This window comes from Crocuta crocuta, unplaced genomic scaffold, assembly GCF_008692635.1.
Source record: "Crocuta crocuta isolate KB4526 unplaced genomic scaffold, BGI_CrCroc_1.0 scaffold50, whole genome shotgun sequence".
Classification (NCBI taxonomy): domain Eukaryota; kingdom Metazoa; phylum Chordata; class Mammalia; order Carnivora; family Hyaenidae; genus Crocuta; species Crocuta crocuta.
The window spans coordinates 1,602,185-1,608,149 of record NW_027527428.1 but is presented as its reverse complement, the minus strand read 5'-3'; the positions used below and the strand labels follow the sequence as shown (position 1 = coordinate 1,608,149).

The following is a 5,965-nucleotide window of genomic DNA, read 5'->3' as shown; positions in this document are numbered from 1 at the left end:
GAGGAAGAGAAATATAGCCTGTGTCGTGGAGACGGGGATGGGGGGTCGTCCTGGATCGTGGCAGCTCTGGGAGCCGGGTGTCACCACCCAGTAGCTGGGGTGTTCCTGGTCCTGATTAAAGAGGGACGTGCACATCTACAGCAGCTCGACAAGATGCACTCAGGAGCAGGGACCCTCTCTCATTCTTATTGTGGCCTCAGTGCTCCCCATGGCAGATGCAGTGCTCTCTTGCTTCAGGCACCTCCCCCCTCCACCCCACAACCCACCCCCAGCCCCCACTAGCCCAGCCAGCTGGACATCCTCACTGGCCCAGGATTCAGGGTAAGCCTGAATTTTGCAAGGAGGGAGGGAAGGAAGGGTGGTGGCCAGCAGTGGGCTGAGACTCACGTCCGGTGCCATGGCCTTGGGGGGCTGTGTCCGGCCTTTCCAAGGCCTTATGCCTGCGGTCAGCTCTCTCTGCTCTGTCCCTTCTCCTTCCTCCTACCCCGGTTCTCCCCTTCCCTTCCCTTTCTCTCCCTTGCCCCCTCCACACTGACACAGAAAGGAGGGAGGAGGCCCCTCGTACAGGAAGCGTGGAGACTCCAGCTGACCGGGAGCGGCTGTGGGATGAAGGGGGGCGAGTTGCATACACTCAGTTCAGCCTCCATTATTAGGTGCCCACTTTGTGCCAGGCACCCCGCTAAGTGCTTTACAAACCCCGTGTGAAAGGCAATTATTTTCCCCATTTTACAGATAAGAAAATGAGGCACAGAGAGGTTATTTGACTTGTCCAAAAGCACACAGCTGATGAATGGGGGAGTCTGATTTGAATCCATGATTGTCTGACCAAAAGTTCCTAGTGAAAACCCTCTACTTTATTCTCTGGTTGGGATGCCTGATTACTTCTAATCTTCCTCGTGGGGGGCCTGGGGACCGAGATGTCAGTCACTGCCATCTCACTTAGCATCTGTAGGGAAATGTAAACCCTCTCTCTCCCCAGATGGACTATCCTCTAATGGTGCCTTTGGCTGGGATCCTTTGGGGGTAGAATCAGCCCCTCTGTTTTTCTTTTAATCTTATTTATTTATTTCGAGAGAGAGAGAGTGCACACATAAGCAGGGAGAAAGGAGAGAGAGAGAACCTCAAGCAGGCTCCGCACTGTCCGCATAAAGCCCGATGAGGGGCTCGAACTCAGAAACTGTGAGATCACTACCTGAGCCGAAATCAAGAGTCAGACGCTTAACAGATTGGGCCACCCAGGCACCCCTAGAATCAGCCCTTCTTGCCTGACCTCCCTCATCTTCTCTTCCTTTCCTCTCTCAGCTTTGTCCTGTTTACAGTTCAGACTTATTCTTCTGTACATATAACTGGCTGCTTCCCCTCTGAGCCCTTCCCCTGCTTTCCAAGGTCAGTTCAGATTCAGATCTGCTTGGCCACATGAGTCTCAGGGGTAACTTGTTCACATTTTCCTGAGAAGCCTCCCTGCAGCCCAGGAAAGGGACAGGCAGGGGCAGCCATGGCCAGTTACCCTCAAGGCCCCTTCCCCTCCCTGCTGAGCCCAAGCCCCTAGAGTTGACTGCGTACATTCAGGATGCCGGGGCTTCTCTGGAAAAATGCCAGGAGTGTATCCCGCACCCACCCCAGATCCCTGCTGCTGGGGGCGTCGTCTTCAGTGCCCTGACAGTGTTCACTTATTCTGTTGGGAAGATGTGATGGTCCTCCCCCTTCGGAGCTGGCACCTTCTGAGCCCCGATGCCCGTCTCACTGGTCACCAGGTCATGGGAGATCACTCCTGGTGGAAGAAAGTGGTGCGGGGCTTTCTGTCCACGGGAGCTGTTGCTGCGTAAATGCAGCAAGAGAAAATGTAGGACAACAGCCCTTCTGGCTCACTGCTCATGCTATTGAAAACAGCACCGGCCAGAAAATACTTGCTAATGGCCTTCTCCCAATCTCCTTCCAGATAATGATAAATAATGTGTACTTTTAGTTTGGAATTGAATTTCATCTCTGCATTTCTGGTGTTTCAGGTGGATTTTTTCCCCCTTCTCCCTTGGGGTCTGAAAACTAGACATTTGTGCATTTACTGTGTGCATTTGTTCCGTGCCAGAAATTGACATATAGACTCATTAATTCCTGCACACTTGTTCTCACCCCCGGCCACTCACCTGGCTGGGCCAGGAGGGGAACTGCATCCCAGGGGTTCTTCTGCCGGAATCCTGCGGACCAGGGGACTGTCCCCCATCAGTGATCGCTGGTTTCTATACTCAAGTGTGCCCCCGGGCTCCACTCCCGGAGTTTCTGACTCAGTAGGTGTGGGTAGGACCCAGAAGCTGCGTCTCTAACAAATTTTTCCAGGTGATACTGATGCTGTGGTCCCAGGAACCAAACTTTGAGAACTGTTAGCCTAAATCCTTGCTACTCAAAGTGACGTCCTGGGCCCAGCAGTTTCACTGTCACTTGAGAGCTTCTTAGAGACGTAGACCCATGGGTCCCATCCCAGGTGTAATCAAAGTTTGCATTTTAACAAATCCCAGGTGATCTGAGTGTGTATTGCAGTTTGAGAAGCACGTCCTAGGTGATTACTCAAGATTCCTTTCAGCCCAGTGGCCTTGACCTTGACTGTGTACTAGAATCTCCAGGGGAGCTTTCAAAACATCCCTAAGCCCAGGCTGCACCCCAGACCAATGAAGCCTGCATCTCTTCGGGTGGGGCTCAGGCCTCCCAACTGATTTCATGCACGGCCACATCTGAGAATCACTGTTCCGGGCTCACCTTGAACCTGGTTCACCTTGAAGGAGACCAGAACAGCCATTCTTCTCTTCTTCATGGCCACTCATCCATGCCCACTTTTCCGGCCCAGGGTCGTCCATCTATCCAGTGTGCTTCTGTGTGTTACTGTAGTGCCTCCTTTTCTCTCATTTCATTTTAACCAACTGGGTGGAGGGTAGAAGAAGCGGCAGAAGCATCCAGAATTGTCAGAACCAGGCTCTGTTTACCCCACGAGTGTGATTAGAACAGCACCCACAAGGGGTCACCTTCCATTCCTTCTGAAATTCCACTGAAGTTCTTTTGAATTAAATGTGGAGTCTCAAATACGGAGCCAACCCACTATCACTTTCTCCTGCCAGGTCCGTGGCAGACATCACTAATCAATCAGAGCACTCTTTCCCATTGAGCCCAGAAGGGACTCAGAAGACTGTTCTCTACAGTGATCTGGCAGCCAGGACCGGCCAGGCTTGGCTTGATGATGAAAGCCGTTGGCCTCTCCAGGGTTGAAAGCATCCGCCCGCATCTCTTGGGGGGCAAGTATCAGATTATTGTTGAATAAGCGGAAATTACTCATCTGCTCCTTTCCAGAGCTGACCGAGAAGAGGGTTCCAAGTCGGAGGGAGGGCGGGGGCAGGGAGAGAAGTCTGGAGAATGGGGCACTGCCCAAGAGGCAGTTCTGGGGCCCCAAATTCAGTATGGGGGTTTGAGCAGAAGATGGCCCCTTCTTCTTGTCTTCCTCTTGCCTCTTCTGCAAGAGGGGTTTGGCTGACAAGGGCCCGGAGCAACATTCTCCAGCTTCAACACTGTACCTGGGGCCGTGGCTGGGGATGGGTGTGACAATCTGGGGAGGGGTCTTTCCTCTTCTATCACATATTCTACTTCAGCCAGGTCTTAGCTTTGGCCAACATGGTGGACCCTCAGTGCAGGGGTCTGGGGTCCTGGTCAGAGGGCAGCACTGGGGCCCCCTACAGATGACTGTGAGGGATTGCAAGGCAGACCAGAAGAATTTCTCTTCTGTTCATCTTGGGGTGCTGATGGACAGTTCCAGGTGGGATAGAGGATGATTGGCAGGTCTCGCTACCAGTGCCCATCTCAGCTACTCCCCAAGATTGGATTTGAGGAAAAGAAGATGGAGTTCTAGAGAGTGCTGTCCAGAGCAGTAGGGCCTGGTGCCGAGAGGAGAGCTTAATTGACAGGTAGAATGTGGCACCTGGGCAAGGGGGCAGAGAGGAGATCTAACCTTTAGGTGGGGAGAGAAAGAAGAAAATACAAAAGATGAACAAAAGGAGGGTTCTCCTTAAGGACTGTGCATTTATTCACTCATTCATGAACACTGCACTTCTCACTGAACACCCGTTCCCAAGCGGGCTGGGACCTGGCTAGTCCTTTCCTGTGTGAGTGAGTCCACTCTCTGGGGAAAGAGAGAAGTGGCTTCCAGGTCACCCTGGTAGTACCGAGCTTGGGGGCTGAGGAGGGCTTACCAGCTCAACACACTGGAGCTGCTTCCACAGATGCCTCAATGCACCCTGGCTAGAGTAAAGGAAACTGAGGAACTTCCTGCCTTTGGTGGCCTGGAGAAGCAGAGGGGACCTTCAGGGCAGCCTGTGACTGAGACAGAGACCTTCCCCACTCCCCGCTACTAGCTCAGGCAAGAATCTCGTCTTCAGAAAAGAGATGAAAACCCAGACCTTGGCCCCCAGCTGTCCCCACCCAGAAAGGAGGCAGCCAATGGAGTGTGTGTCCAGGTAGCAGACAGTCCAAGGATGGGAAGCAGAAGCTGTGTGGAGTGTCCCCCAGAGAGAGACAGAGGATGGGTTTAGTGAGGTGGTCCCCTAAGAGGCAGGGGGCTGGACCCATTGACCTGCTGAGCCCTGGCTCAACCGGTCAGCCCATCTGTGTTCTGGGGGCCCCGTGTAGTCCAGCAAGGTGCCTCCTCTTTTTTCCCAGCACCATCCTGGCAGGAGGCTTTGCTGTTTCCCAGTGACCTTGACTCGTCCCCCTCCCCAGTTGGATGGAGAAGCAGCTGCACTGCTCCGTCATCTCTGCCGCTCCAGAGCCAGCCTTTCAAATGACCTGCTTCATCCCTGGCTGCAGTTGGAGGCCGAGAAGCGATGCGCTCCATTTCCACTTTTCATGACGGCACCCCCACCCCTGCGCCCATCCCTCAATGTCCCAGGGAGCTGTGGGCACCCCTTCCTCCCCCTCCCACAGCCCTGCCTGCACTTGCCGCCAGCAGAGCCCAGGCTGCCTGGATGGATTGACTTGTTGGAGAGAGTATTTATTTTAAGAGGCATTTCACCTCGGGTTTTGATGTGCTTGGCTTATTACCCATAAATATCAACTAACAGAAAAAGGGTGGCCTCTGGGAGGAGTGGATGTTTTGGATGGAAACCAAGAGCTGACATGTTCCCGGGGTGGGGGAGACGAGGGAATAGTTCCCATAATTGGCCTCTACAGTGCGATCCGAACGTGTCCTGAACTGCTAGTTTGCTGCCACCAAGTCGGTCCAGGGCTGTAACACGCATCGCACAGAGCCTGTCCCCTGGAGGACCTGGGTCTAGCTGTGCAGGCGTGACATAAAACCAGGCCAGGGAACACGGGCCAGATGAAAATGTGCAGCAGGGGGGAGGGGGGCTGGTGAGGGATGTTGGGAGGGTGAGGAGCTCAGCAGGGGGAAGAGGGGAAGGGGGGGACGTGCCTGAGCCTCAGTCGGGGAGGGCCCCTGCCATGTGAGGAGGCAGCCTCATGCGGCAGTCTTGGGATTTGAAAGTAGCCAGTGTGACCGGACACTTGTCTGTTCTTTCTTTAAAAAAAATTTTTTTTTAATGTTTATCTTTGAGAGAGAGAGCGAGCGAGTGAGCAAGCAGGGGAGGGATGGAGAGAGAGGGAGACACAGACTCTGAAGCAGGCTCCAGGCTCTGAGCTGTCAGCACAGAGCCCAGCGCGGTTCAAACCCACGAACCGTGAGATCATGACCTGAGCCGAAGACGGATGTTCAACCAACTGAGCCACCCAGGCGCTCCACTCGCCTGTTCTTTCTCATCACAGGATGCTGCTCCTGACTGCTGGTGCAGTTTAAGGAAGAGCGTCTGTTTCTCTGTTCTTTCCTTCCCTGCAAACAGAAATTTCCTCTGGAGCGTGGATGTAGGGGAGGGTTGGGGTAAGGTGATCCAGTCTGCAGGGGAACGGAGACCCTTCCCAGGAGGAATCTCCATCC

General features: G+C 53.9%; 1 long non-coding RNA gene across 1 annotated transcript in view; it reads left to right on the top strand.

Annotated features, from left to right (window-relative positions):
• The first annotated feature begins 269 nt into the window (after positions 1-269).
• The window catches only part of LOC144225480 (uncharacterized), a 13,986-nt gene continuing 8,290 nt past the window's right edge, over positions 270-5,965 (top strand). The window contains exon 1 of the long non-coding RNA XR_013333318.1: positions 270-321. This is a non-coding gene — a long non-coding RNA (uncharacterized LOC144225480). The remainder of the gene's footprint in view (positions 322-5,965) is intronic.